The sequence below is a fragment of the Mus pahari genome, chromosome 4, assembly GCF_900095145.1.
Source record: "Mus pahari chromosome 4, PAHARI_EIJ_v1.1, whole genome shotgun sequence".
NCBI classification, from domain to species: domain Eukaryota; kingdom Metazoa; phylum Chordata; class Mammalia; order Rodentia; family Muridae; genus Mus; species Mus pahari.
In genome coordinates, this window is record NC_034593.1 from 32,510,665 (window position 1) to 32,525,415 (window position 14,751).

Here is a 14,751-nt window from a genome sequence, read left to right on the forward strand (position 1 = left end):
AATACACAGAGCTCAAGCCTCCAATAAAAATACTAGCCTTGAGGGGAACTTTCTGGACCAGCTTTGTCCACTCTCTAGAGATAGCATGAGATACATAGGTGCCTGCTGCTTGAGGTAACAACCACATTGGTTGTTGTGTGTGCTGTGTGCACGTGCGCGTGATTGAATGTGCTCATGTGTGTTTGAATGACTGTAGGACAACCTTGAATGTCATTCCTCAGATAATGTCCACCTTTTTTTTTTTTTTTTTGGACAGGGTTTCTCACTAGCCTGGAGCTGATGGATTAGGCAAGGCTGGCTGGTCACCAACAAGCTCTAGGGATCCGCTCGTTTCTGCCTTCCCTGCACTTGGAATAATTCATTTTGCCTGTGTTCCGAAGATGGGACTCAGAGCCATCTGTCCAGCCACAGAGGCATCTCAATGATTTTAAGGTTAATAATGAAAGCACAGGTGGAGATGACAAGTCAGGGAACAGATGCTCTGAAGCCATTTGTGTTTGGAAGAAGTTGGAGGGATGCAGAGTCCTTCCGACATCGCTGGAGAAAATGCAAATGAAAGCACCGACAGTGATAACATTGCTTTTCTTCTTAAAGCAGGGAGCCATCACGCAGGCGCGCATCGCCGCTGACACGGGGCAATCACGCAGGCGCGCATCGCCGCTGACACGGGGCAATCAACGGCTAGATAAAACAACATGATTCCACACGCGTTTGGGAGGGTGGAATTCTGGGTGGTCAGTCAGATCTAGATGTACTTTATTTCTTGCTGATTTTGGAAAGTAAAAAGAAAAAAAAAATAACACAAAGAAAAAAATGTTAAAGCTATTTGGGCACACTCCCTAATATTTCAGGAAATAGTCTAGCTTTTGCCCCTGGGAACGCTCAAACATCTAGATGTTTTTCTGAAAACATGAGGATGAATCTGGTTTTCTCCAGCTGATGAGTACAACGAGTCAGAGGCAAAAGCTGCCCAGAGCCCCTGCATCCCTGACAGGCTTCCTGGACAGCCCTGGGCCCTGCTGAATTCTCCATAGCTCGATGCACTCCATTGCCAGGAGAGAGGAAAACACCCCATGCGCTCTCATTTTTCTTCCTTCAAAAGCACAAACATCCAGTCTTTGGATGAGTTTCAACCCTGCTTTCATTCATTAAAAAGTGAAACAAACCCATCACTGGCTTCCTTGACAGCAGTCAGGTTTCACTGGGTCTTCCTACTCCTGCCAAGCGGTACAAGTTCCTTTCGGCCCAGTCATGGTCCTTGGAGCTCAGCGCGAGTGGAGCCCATCCAAGCACACAGAGACGGGGGGGGGGGGTTAACTCACGGGTGTGGGGTACCAGCCAGTGTACTGGTGCGTGGGAAGTCTTAACTACAAACTTCAAAAGGAGCCTTCAGGGAAAGCTATGTGAAGGCCCAAATCAGGGGGGTTTCGGTGCCTGTGGGCGTAGAACGCTATCCAACCCGTTTTCATCTTTAGCAGAACATCTAGATTCTGAAAGCAAGCATTCTTTATAAGAGCATGTTTCGTTTCCTAAAACTAACAGTGACAAACCTCGAAATGGGAACACAGCAGAAGTCTCTGAGTTTACATTATAGTATTTATTTATTTATTTATTTATTTATTTATTTATTTATTTATTTAAAGGCAGGGTGGGGGCAGGGGGGGAGAGTGTATGACCTGGGTGGAGTAAGGAGAAAAATTCTAAATTGTGAGCTTTGTCTGTGCGTTGAATTATTGAAGAAAGAAAAGCTGAACGAAAACACATTTCCTCGGGAAGTGACTAGTTGTAAATATAATCATTAAACATCTCTTTCTGTCATTTTGTTGGCTGAATAGGGTCTGGGTTAGTTTCGACCATTGTAAGCATTGTCACAAGGGACACAGTGGGGACTGAGGGAGCCTGGTGTTCACTCTTTGCCAGAATTAAGCTTTCAATGTTGACCCCCAACTTTCTCAGAGGAGCTAGCAGCTGGCTGACTGAGATCTGCAAGTAACCTCAGGGTTCCTTGTTACTTACTGTCTTTACAGCTAATGCTGTGTGACTGTAGGCTAGTGACTTGGTCCCTTTAAACTTTCATTTCTTCATTTATGAATTGTCCCTAAACAACTACCTTCCTCCCTCCTTGAAAACAAAGAATCTCAGGACAGAGAGATGGCACAGCAGATATGAGTGCTTGTTGGGGAGCCAGAGAGATGATAAAGCACTGGCTTCTTTACTGTAGGACCCGGGTTCAATCCTCAGTCCCCACATGGTGCCTCATACCTGTCTGTGACTCCACATCCAGGGCTTTTGACACCCTCACACAGGCCTACATGCAGGCAAAACACCAGTGAACACAAACTAAAATCAACTATACGTGAACGCTTGCTGGACACATGTGAGTGCTATGAGGAGTAATGTTCAGATCCCAGAAACTGGATGGCCCAAGTAGTATTAAGGTTAATAATCCCCCCCTTGATTATCCCAAAAGGAGAGCACGCTGTTTTCCTGCCCAAGGTCCATGTTACCCCGATAGGAGGTTACTCTTACATTTCCATGGGAACTGCAGAGGACAATGGCCTTGGGGTTGGTTGGCCACCATGGTTCTTTGTTCTCTAAGGTCCCAGTCCCTTGAGCTTCACTGGAATGAAGCATCTGACTCCATTCCACCTCCCTTCTCCTGGGAGCTCCTGAGACCTCCAGCTCACCTCTGGTTCTTTATGATTTCAGTAAATGTCCCCACTTCACTTCCCAGTCCATTTTGAAATTCCTTTATCTATGAGACCAAAGCATGCCAAGGGGAGCCTTGCTCATGCTATTGGGAATGCTGAAGGATTTTCTTCCCTCAACACTTCTTTTCATATGTGTTTTTGATCTTCCCAGAGGTTGAGTTCTCCTCCCTAGGATCCTTGCAGACTATAATATAGTCAAGCACCACAGGGTAGACAGTGCTGGCTGGACTTCTGGGAATTGGAAGGGAAGGGAAGACCCATATCTATGGCTTTCTTAGAGGGTAGAGGACTCAGAAAATTTTGTCCCTATTTTCTAAATTTAGGGTCTTCAACATCCCATTGTTTTCATAAAGGATTCATCCATCCAGAAGGTAATTATTTTTTTTAAGGCCAGTCTATAAGGCTTTGAACTGTTACCAATTGCCTTGTTATTTCCTTAGAAATTCATTTGTTTAAAACAATGGAGAGAAAAATGAAGGGATTACCATTCAAAACAGATTTTCTGAGTCCTTAGAAGTTCTGAATAGAAGTTCATTTCTGTGGGAGAAGCCGCTGGCTTCGGGACACATGGTCAGTGAGGTTGCTGTTTCTCCTCAATGCAACATGTGCAGCCCTAGACATCTCTTATCGCCTTCATTGTGATTTCCTGTATTTCAAATGCTAGGAAGCTTGTTCTATTTATACTACAGTGTTTTATGCTGTGTTGGCTCTGGGATTCTCATACCAAACAGTGTTTTTGTATTATTTATTTCAAAGTTTCTCTGTACATGAGACTTGCTCTGCAGTGGCCAGTAGTCTTTGGTCAGAGTGAAAAGCCTCTTAACCCCAGTCTTTATTCTCTTAGGACAAGGATGGCTGATCACTGAGAACCCTGAATAGGATGGGAGAGGACTTCCTATCTGTGCCCTAAAACATAATGGGATGAATGGGAAGGGTAACCACATAAAACAATAACAGCAATGGCAACAGCAGTAATAACACATACATAGATAGAAAGAACAGCTACTGGCCTGTGAGCTGGAAGCTGGTTTGGATCAAGTAGCTCTCCCTAAGGAAGCCATGGCCCAAAGGAACCTGACACTTGGACAGGGGTCCCATCCACTGCATAGAGCATGATCTCTCTAAGGTACCTTGCATGTAAATGAGCATAATGATACCACCACATTGGGCAGGTGGGCAGCCATGTGACATGTAAATGTGCCGTATGACACAGTATGCTAAGCACCATTAGTTCGGGCTCAGCACTGGCCACATTGGAAGTCTGACAGGAATGTTGTCATCTGTGTCAAAGCCTATACACTCTACAAGTCTCATGTACTTACATGTAAGAGTAAAGTTAGCAAGCATAAATGACTCTGGTTCTCCTTAGAACCTCTGGGCTTCCAACAACAGAACTTGACAGCCGGGAACTCTGATCTTGTAGGTCAGGGCTTTCCTCGGGCCCTTGTCAACTGGCACTTTTATGCACATCCCGCTGCATGTACAAATTCTCCGCGGAGAAGTCCAGGCTCTGAGGGTCTCAGCTGCAGCAGGACACTAGCCCGTGAACCACAGATGAGTGGAAACCCAGGCAATGTACTGTGTCCTGGCAACTATCTGAATTGTACCATTAAATAGAGGAGAACTGAAGTGTTTGGGATTGTATCAGAAAAGCAGACAGGAATGGGACTCTTTCCTTTCTTTTATTTTGTGTGTTGATGTTCTGTTACACCAGATCTTTTTCTCCTCTCTTCAGAATGAGATGTTTTGGATTTGATTCCTTCTTAACTTTCCATTTTGCTTACAAACAGCTTCAGATCCAGAGCTCCGAGTCCTGGCAAGTACCTCCTGTGTCTTTGAATGCGCCGTGGTGCCGACAGGCAGCATCTTAACCCCTCAAGCCCTTAAATCCTAGGCTGTAAAGTTTCTGGAAGTGAATATTTTCTCTGTGGTGAGCAAACTGCTTATTTAAAATTATTTTACAAGCTACTGCTATGGAAGGCTCACATGTAGAACACCCCCCACCCCCGGGCCAGGAAACTGTCCCTGCAGGTCTCTGTCTCCTTTTTATAGCTCAGGCTCGACTATCAAATTCAATCTTTTAGTTGTGTGCTGAGAACTTTCCAGACAGGCAATGCATGGAAACAGCATATGGTGTGTCTGCTCCATCTGTTAGGAGTAACAGAGTGAGTGGAAGGCAACACAGCCCAGCAGTTTATACTGAGCGGGCTTCCTGCTGCTCACATTGACTGTAGATCCCTCTGGTGTCATTGTTTGTCCCATGGGCCAGGGTTTCAGGCCCTGTCCATAGGGACATACACATAGATACACATAGATAGGAGTTTTATTTCCTTTAGGTTTGAGTGTGAGGTCAATGAACATCTGAAATGAGATTATGAAAGGCACTCCTGGAGAGGTGGGGAAGATGGATACTGGGTCCCCAGCCTCCCAGGAGATCTGTCCCACTCCTTCCCACTCTTTTCTGACAGTGGGAAGTTTGTGCTCTTGCTTCACTAGGCCACACAACCTGCTCACGGCTTAGAGTCTCTGGGAATGAGAGGATGGAGGGAGTGGCTGTTATGGCTGCTCCTGCGTAAGGCTGCCCCCTTCCCATTGCCTTCTTGGTCCTCACCATTTCCACGTGGAGTGAACCCTCATCGTTAGTACAGACTAGAAGGTGAAATACTCAGAACACTTGGATGTTTCTAAATGTTGGGGGAATTTGTCTGACAGAATATGACCTTGCAGCAGCTTTGTGCTTTGACTGGCGTGTGGCTGTGAGCAGCAGCGGGGTCATCCAGATGGCTGACTGATGTCCCATCCATGGTCAAAGAGACAAAGATGCTTACTTGGTGTTAGATTTATTACTAGAGAAAATGTAGACATTACAAAAAGTAGATGTCCTGCTTTGTATTGTTTTCCTGTGGTGAACACCATAACTAGAAACAGTTTGGGAAGAAAATGGTTTATCTCAACTTAGTCCATCAGAAAGAGAAGTTGAACTTGAGACAGGATCTGAAGCAGAGACCATGAAGGAACACTTCTTACTGGCTTGCCTTCCCTGGCTTTCTCATCCTGCTTTCTCATTCACCTCAGGACTGCCTGCCCAGGGATGGTACCACCCATAGTGGGCTTGGCCCCACCACATCACTCACTAATTAAAAAAAAAAAAAAAAGTTCCATGGACCTGCTTATAGGCCAGTCTGATGGAGGCAAGGTTTGGGCTGGACAAGCCCTACTGCTCAGGCTGCTTCTCGGAGAGGACACAGGCTGTCTTGCTTCACAAGGCCTCACAACCTGCTCACAGCTTAGAGTCTCTGGGAATGAGAGGATCGAGGTATCCTGTGAGAAGGTGTCAGTTCTATATTACAGGATGGAATGGAAGTTTCAGCTCCCCTTGGGGGGGGGGTCTGTGTTTCAGAAAGGTTCCTGCAAGGTCTGGATTATATGAATAAATATAAATGAAGTCAATTAAGTGCTTGTCTTGCGAGCTTGAAGACCTGAGTTCAATTCCCCATCTCCAAGAGAAAAGGCAAGCCTGGTGGTGTGAGCTTGTCATGTCCGCGCTGGGAGGCAGAGAGGACTCGATTCTTGAGGTTCCCTTTGGCAGGTCTCAGGCCACTGAACAACTCTGTCTCCGACAGTGTCTGGGGGGGCAATACTTCAGGGTATGTTCTGCACCCTACAGATACACACCACGTGTGTAAGCACACACCCATTGCTTACACGACTGTGCACACGTGGATTGGGCTTATTTATCTGTAAGACCGTAAACAACAAGCCCTACCACGGAGGCCTTCTGCCCCTGCACTACTCTCCTTTGGTGTTGTTGAAGGTGGCAGAGGACGTCTCCTCCTCTTCCTGACTGGCGGGTTACCCACACACTCCTGAGCATGTTAGTGTCTCCTAGTTTCACGTTGCCTTTAAAGCTGTGAGAGCAAACCATCTTCATCCCTTCCATGGCGGGAATTTAAGCACCATGGGATTTTTCTGAATTAAACTAAAGCATTCTGTTTCTTCTCCTCATTCTGTCGTCTAATTGACATTGTAAATAATGACTTCACCACTTTCTTGGCGTTTCCCACTTCAACACTTGGGCTATTATTTAATTATAAAGGTTTGAATTTGCCTTATTCAATTTACGTTGAATAAATTAATTTTGAACAGGATTTCAGAGGTATTTAGAGGGATAAGTGACAAACTTACAAGTAAAGGATCATTTGAAAATGTATGTTTTCTTATGCAGTAACAATTTAATTAATTTTCAATAAAAAACAGTAGATAGGATGTATTCTAATTCCTGTTTTATATTAGTCCTGAGTGTTATGAAATCACAGCTTATTTGTGAAATATCTGTCACTTCATTTCGTCTCTGCTGGACTTATTAACGGTGTAGAGAATTCCATTTTACTAGGATGTGTGGGTTTTAATTTTGAGGTTTCATTGCTCTTATGTGCTGTGTGATTTTTAGAATTCCAACAGAGAAGCTTGGACTCCACACTGAGATGATTCCCTATCAGGCTAAGCCATACTTTGTTGTGGAAAAGGATCTTTCTTTCAACCCCTGGGGAGTCACCAGACTGTTTTAGTCCATGAACCTCCAAGTCAAAATGAAAACAAACAAACAAACAAAGTAACCAACCAAGGAAGAAACACTGGGATTGCTCTGTTCCTTCCTTCCTTTCTTTCTTCTTAGCTTCTCTTTTGTTACTCATGTTCGATACAATGTATAGACTGATGTTCGAAGAAGAAAAATAACACCCTTTGGCTTTTTCTTTTTAAGTCCTGTATACACACAGCCAGGATGAGCCAGAAAGGGTGACCCTGACATAGTCTCTGCAGTTCCCCTTTGCAGACCAAGCCAAATTCCAGACACTGAAATGAGACTGGCATTGGGCCAAAGGAAATCCAGTCTGTACATCCTAAGTAGCCAGTCAACCGTTTCCGTTTCCATAGTGTCACTGGGCAAGGAAGCTGGCTGCTGGTGCACCCACCCCATCAGAGAAAGGAGGAGTGCTCTACTGTCCCCTCGCTGCTGCCCAGTGCCAAGGTGGTGTTCAGTCATGGAGTCTGCAGGGAAGCCGCCATTCCAGCCAGCAGCCACGTATCCCTTCCCACTTCCTACGGGAACTAAGGCCCCAGGGAGTCAGGAGCAGGGCTGCGGGGCAGCAGCTCCTTTTTATTCTTACACACCTTTCCTCTGCTGGGAGACTTGCTGGAGGGGAACATGATTCTGTTTTCAGCCATTTATGCATGGTGACCCCGTCAGCTGCCTGGTCCTGTATTCATGTGGCCTTTCTTGTTCTTGCGCCACATCCTTTCCCAGAGTCATTATAAGTCAAGCTTGAGTTCCCCCTTTGAGCTTTCTCTGTCTCGGTCATCTGAATGGGTTCCCGGCAGTAGCTCCAAGTTGTTTGATCCGTCTCCCTTGGCCCACGGTTTCCGGTTGCTGTGTCTGTGTTTTATTCTCGTTTTCTCCTTAGACATTGTGGATCACAGCTATTCGATGGGCATATTTCCGCTCATGCAGCAAGTGAGAATTCAGGATGAAGAAAATCAACAGTGGTTTGCTAGCTTTGAACATGGCTCTTTGGAGCCTATAATAGAAATGGATTTGCAAATAACCCTTCAAGGTCCAGGATCTGTGGTAGTGACAGGAAAAACACTGTGTATATATAAAAATAACGAAATGTATTTATTTGAGTAAAATTATGGAGGGGCATGACTATAGCCCTATAGGTGGAACAACAATATGAACTAATCAGTACCCCCAGAGCTCGTGTCTCTAGCTGCATATGTAGCAGAAGATGGCCTAGTCAGCCATCGTTGGGAAGAGAGGCCCCTTGGTCTTGCAAATTTTATATGCCCCATAGAGGGGACCAAGAAGTGGGAGTGAGTGGGCAGGGGAGCAGGGCAGGGAGAGGGTATAGGGGACATTCGGGATAGCATTTGAAATATAAATGAAGAAAATATCTAATAAAATAATTTAAAAAACAGAGAAGAATTCATGGAGAGGAAGATGGAGTTGCCGAGGGCAGCTGGGACCCAGGATATCTTTTGAAGCAGCGAGAAAACCCCAGTGGAATGGAGCGTTTGGGAGAACTTCTCCAGCTGGCACCGTTCACATGACTCAGCGGTTAGAGGAAGTTCTGCAGGTATGCAGGGTAGAGCTGAAGCCACAAATCTTTTCTTCAACACAGGGAGCCACATGGTCCTCTATCTGCTTCTAGAAGATTTCTGTAGGCTTCTGGAAGCCTAAGTCTGCATGGCCTGGCTTCCTAGGATGGATCAAATGAGCAGACCAGTGAGTGGCGCTGGGGCCTGAAGCCTGCTCCCCAGGGCTGCCGTGTGTCTGATGCCTGGGGTGTGGTGTTTTGCTGTGTAAGGAAGCTTTTGGGATGGGGCTCCTAGTTTAGTTTTGTTTCTGTTGCTGTGATGAAATACCTTGGAAGAGAGAAGTTTAGATGATAAGAATTTACTTTAACTCACAATTCCAAGCTAAAGTCCATCAACACAGGGAAGCTCACAGCAGCAGGAGCTAGAGATGCCTTGTCACATCATATCCACCATCAAAAGAAATAAAGCTTACACATTTAGTGGTCAGCTGGCTGTCCACTTTTAGGCTGGGCCTTCCCACATCATGTAAGGCAATCAAGAGAATCCCTCACAGACATGGCCATAGGCCAGCCGTGATCTAGGTCATCCATCAGTGAGGCTCTCTTCCTCGTCAACTCTAGCTTGTGTCAACTTGACAATTAAAGCTATCTCTCCCCGGAGACAACCTAAAACACCTTAGTAATGGCAAACTGTTTTCCTTTCTCCAGTTCATATTTTGCTTTTGGCTTTAAGAGCAGCAGGGTTTCAGATGCTGTGAAAATTGGCCACTGAAGTTGTATTGAGTGAGCCAAAAAGCAAAAACAGAGGAGGAACAGTTGGGCACATCTTCAGAGGGGCTGGTGAAGCACGATGGCGCCTTGTGACTAGTATGAAGGACAAGTGATCTTTCCACACCAAAGTTGAAACTAAAATTCTAATAGTGTCAGAAAGTGGTAGAGAGGACTCAGGACTTTAGTGGGCTGTGTCCCCTCACAGGCAGTTCTAGCCTAGAGCAATCCCCTTACACTGAGACGTGATAACAGTTTCACCGTTGTGTCAGGTATGGTGAATGGGCCTTCTTGAACTCTCCCTGCTGACAACCACAGTTAGGGGTAGATCCTCTCTAGCAAGAAACATCTCCCTCTAGGTTTAGAGTGGACACTGTAGACCGACAGTAGTTATTTTATCTTGATGAGTTCTTTAATCCTCCATACAGGCTACCTGCATCTCAGCCACACGACAACCCCCAGCCTGCACCATGACCACTGGATTGCAGAGTTGGTGTCAGAGATAGACAAGAGCCCTCCTCCTGCACCAGTGCCAAAACAATCAAATTAATCCTGGTGCCAGCCTGCCAAACTGGCCTGCCCAGTAAGGCTTGGAGTGTATCTAGGCATTCATATTGGTTCATTTTGTTTTCTATCCCAGGGGTGATCTCGGGGTTCTTGCCAAGGGGGTCTAATGGCTGTCAGCAGATAATGACACATGAAGGTTTTATAAGCTGACATTTCCTGTTGCTGGCCTTCCATGTCTAAAGGCCAAACCAAACAGTGTTTGGATCTCAGACTGTTTCTGTCTCTCAGTCTTCCTCCTCTTGATCCTGCCCTTGGGTCCTCTCACCACTGCCTCTCCTTCCAGCTTGTGGAGAAGAGTAGGTCAGGGGGAGGAGGCAGTCATGGCCTTCTCCCTCTACAGAAGTACCGAGAACCCCTTGGGAAACTGAGGCAGATGCTGATGTTGATGCTGGCATTGTTTTAAGACCCAGAGTGGAAGCCCTGGCTGGAGTGCTTCCTGTAGAATGCCAGAAGTTTTAAATAGAAGCTCAAATCTTTCCTGCTCCCAAGGTCTAGATCCTGTCCATTGAGACAGATCAATACAACGCTGGAGTCAATAAAGCAAAAGTTAGTAGAAGGGACCAGGAAAGACAATTTCCAGATAGAAGGGCCCAAGTGTGTGTGCAAGATGTTTTTCATTAGGTTGTGGTCATAGCTACATCCCTGCACCATCTGATGACAGCCCCATAGAAAACATATCAGGATCCTGGAAGTATAAGCCATTTTTGATGGCAAAAGTGCTGAGCAGACAGGCTAAGAATGCCCCTTCTCTGGAGCTGTGAATGGGGCCCTGGGGCTGAGCAAGGCAGAGCCAGTATATGTGTCTACAGTGGCCCCAACCTCCTGCTTCCAACAGCACAAAAAAGGGGGAGGGATGTAGCTCAATTGGTAGAGTGCTCATGCTGCATGCCTCCTTGGGCTCCATCCCCAGCACCAGGAATGGTGGTACTCACCTGTAAGCCTTACAGGTTGGCTTACTCCTGAGGTGGAGGCTCAAGGGCCAACAGTGTAAGGTCATGCTCAGTCACATAGTAAATGCATTGCCATCCTGGGCTACAGGAAACCCTGTCTTAGTAAAATAAAAGGAGATAAATTAAAAGAACTATATCAACCACAGGAAGGTGCTGCACTGCCTGGTTGATGTCCCCAGGTCCTCTGAGACCCGTGTCTTCTTCATGAATGTGTCCCTGTAAAACCCAATCAAGTCTGTTTTCGAAGAAAGTCCATTTTGTGTTGAGACCAAGGTCTAAATTCCAATTCCAGGAGGAAAATCACAAAGTCCACCTGAGCAAACATCTTATGACAGCCCCCCTTAGCAACAGCCAATCAGGCTATAATAGGAGAATCAGGGCACATAGAGATAACCAAAGACGTCCTGCAGAGAATAGATAACCTGACAACCCTGTTTATCAGGTGGCTTTGTCCTCATGTTTGGTTCCTGCAGATTGTACTAGAAATGCAGTTTTTAAAATACTAATCCATATAGAAATATATTGCTGAGCCACATAGAAATTCCCCAAGCTGGCCATAGCCACAATAAATGCCCTGCACCCCTAGACTCAGGGCTCACACTCTGACCCACTGTGACAGTGAGAGTTTGAGAGTCCTTGCTTGATAGCTCGTAATAGAGATCCTTATGTGTTTGCATCAGAATTGGCTCCTCAGTGGTCTTTGGGGTCCTTGCAACTTGGTCATAACAGCCTCATGCACACCTTTTGCCAGCATTGATCTGACAGCCTCCTTCATCAGGGAAATCTCAGTTCTCTGAAACTCACATAACTCAAAACCAGTTGATTTTAAATCTTGTCAGGTCCACAAAATTAACTGAGGAAAGAGAAGAAAATATGAATGAATTCTGGGTGTCCTGTACGAGTGATTAGACAGAACTCTCGTCAACTGTCCCTGGGGGATGTACTTCAAAGAGAAGGATGAAGGAAGGTTTAAGACTGTGTTGAGTTTGAAACCCTTGTGGAATGTGTACCTGGACTTCCACAGTGGTCTAGGTTTGTAGTTGAAATAACAACATAAATCATGGCTTTATCTAGTTTCCCTTCACTTAATTTAAAAATGAACATGTAAAAGTTGGCAGTGAGTATAAAGAAACAATAAAATTATTCACTTCTTCAGCCACTGATATGGAGGATGTGTCATGGTGGAGAACTCACTGCCCAGGGTCACTGCTTAGCTTCCACTCCTAGGGCCCCCCTGCACAAGGCTTCCCAACCTTCCTTGTGGTGGTGAGACTCATGACAATGATCAGCCCTGAGGCTGGGGATTGACAGTGTTTGAGGCTCAACGATCAGCATACTCTGTTTGCTTTTGTGTCTTAGGGGACATTCTCAATCTACACTGTCTGGATGTCAGTTCTCTCTCTCTCTCTCTCTCTCTCTCTCTCTCTCTCTNTTCTCTCTCTCTCTCTCTCTCTCTCTCTCTCTCTCTCTCTCTCTCTCTCTCTCTCTCTTTCGCCTGCATGGGACCCTTGTGTTACTTCCTTGCTCATGACACAAAGCCCCCCTTTGACTAATTTCTTCACTAGACACGTATCTCACTAATGACTTCCATTTTTTTTTTTTTATATTTCACTGTGTTATTCCATCCAAACCAACACAAATCTTGTTGTAGCCTCGACTGTTATTGGAACATGAACAAAGCCGGAACTGAACAGCTCCAGATCATTCTAGAACAATCATGATCTTCAAAGGAAAGCAAGTGATCTAGAAAGTCTCACAAATGCAGATTTGTTACCACAACAAAAATAAGTACCATCAGAATAATGTGAATACCCTACATAGAGATAGCTGGGTAAGAAGTATTGAGAAAAGATATCTGATAGTGACTTGGCTGCACAGCCCTCGGTTAGTGGGCTGAAAAAATAAAAAGAGAAAGAGAGAGCTAAGCCTGGGCATTGAACAGTAGTCAGACCATCTCTCCCAGAATGTACTGCATCCTTCCAGAACCAAGAGCAGACACAATTCTTCTTCCCTTAGGTTACCTTTGTTGGGTATCTTGTTATAGCAACTACTATACTTAGCCACCAAATGCTGTTAGTTAAATGGTTTGAACATCTTTGGGATTTGCTCTTTCTTCCCCATCTCCTGCTAAGACTTCGTTCACATCCTTCTTTACGTTGCATAAGCAACACCCTCTGTACCCAAGATGTCTTGTACAAGTTTCTCTCTGCCTCCTGGATTCATCCCAGCCAATACTTCTGCTGTATGTAAAACAGCATGGGCTCTATGTCTCTCCCTTCAAAACCCCTTCAGTATCTTTACTAGTTGTTGAACAAAGTCACACAACAGCTATTTTCACGCTTAAAAAAAAAATCAAGACATTATTCATTGTTTTGTATGAGCTAAATACTCATGCTAGAAAAAAGATTTCACCTTAAAGAAATATTGATGATTTAAATGACATTAAAATGGAAATATTTCCATTGTTTAGAAAACAACTTTTATAGAGTGAGTCACCAAACCACACCAAGAGATGGGGTGTTTGCAGTTCATATCGCTGTCAAAGGACTCATTTACATTTTATGAAAGTCTCCAGAAGTTTAAGAGGCAGACAACCTAATAAATGAAGCAGGCAGATGGCCAATGAGCCAGTGTAACAGATGACAGAGAAATGGCTAAAATGTGGAGAAAAAGAGCTCAAAGGAGAACCCTAAGGGCTGTCAGCTGTGATTAGCACCCCGGTCAACCACTGGAGGCCACAGAACGGGGAGCACGGAGACCACCACCTGCTGTTAGTGTGTGGATGAGAAGCACTTTTATGTCATTCAACACAGAATCCCTTCTCCACCTCCCATAAATGCTTTATAGGACAGCAGTTCTGTGTGCAGCCGTACAAAACTAGGTCTCCAAGGACAAACCAAATGTTCATCAACAGTAGCCCTGGAAGAGCCTGTTGTAGAATTGTATTCAACAAGAAATCAGTTGCCTTCAATCTTAAGATCTCAAAACTCTTAAGGTCAGGGACAAAAGTCAGATGGAGAGTCATGAGCTGAGATGTTCCTGTGCACTTCTGAAACTGGTCAGAAGTAATGCTCAGCGTGAAAGACCCAGTGTCTCCCTCTGACCTCTGTGGGTAACTGCATGTGCATGCATGCACACACGCGCTTGCTCACACATACACATACACACACACACAGAATGCATACACTCACACAAACACACACACATAAGTAAGAGATAAGTAAACATTTAAAAGAAAAAAATATATGTGTCCCTGTGGTAGACTTTCAAAATAAATAAGAGTAATTCAGACTGAAAATTGCATAATTCCAGCTGCCAAACACAGAAGTCAGGTCAAGTGCCAAGAGAATCGGAAATCTTAGCAACAGGTAAGGATCAAATACTCGTGTTGCATAAATCATGTTGGTTTGTTGCGCTCTGTGAAACCTTCACGTGGAACTGAGAGTCTTGCCTGGCTTTGGCTCCAAATTGGCCTGTTGCTGTCCAGGTCAACAAGGGTTTTGCCAAGGTTCACGAACTTCCATCAACTGTGCACTGAGGTTTGAACTTTTTTTTAAAAGTTGGGCCATTCAATAACTTTGACCATGTTTAAACTCGATTCCTTTTCAAATGAAGGGTTATGGGTGACAGACAAAGCGGGATGAGTGCAACCAGTCTTTG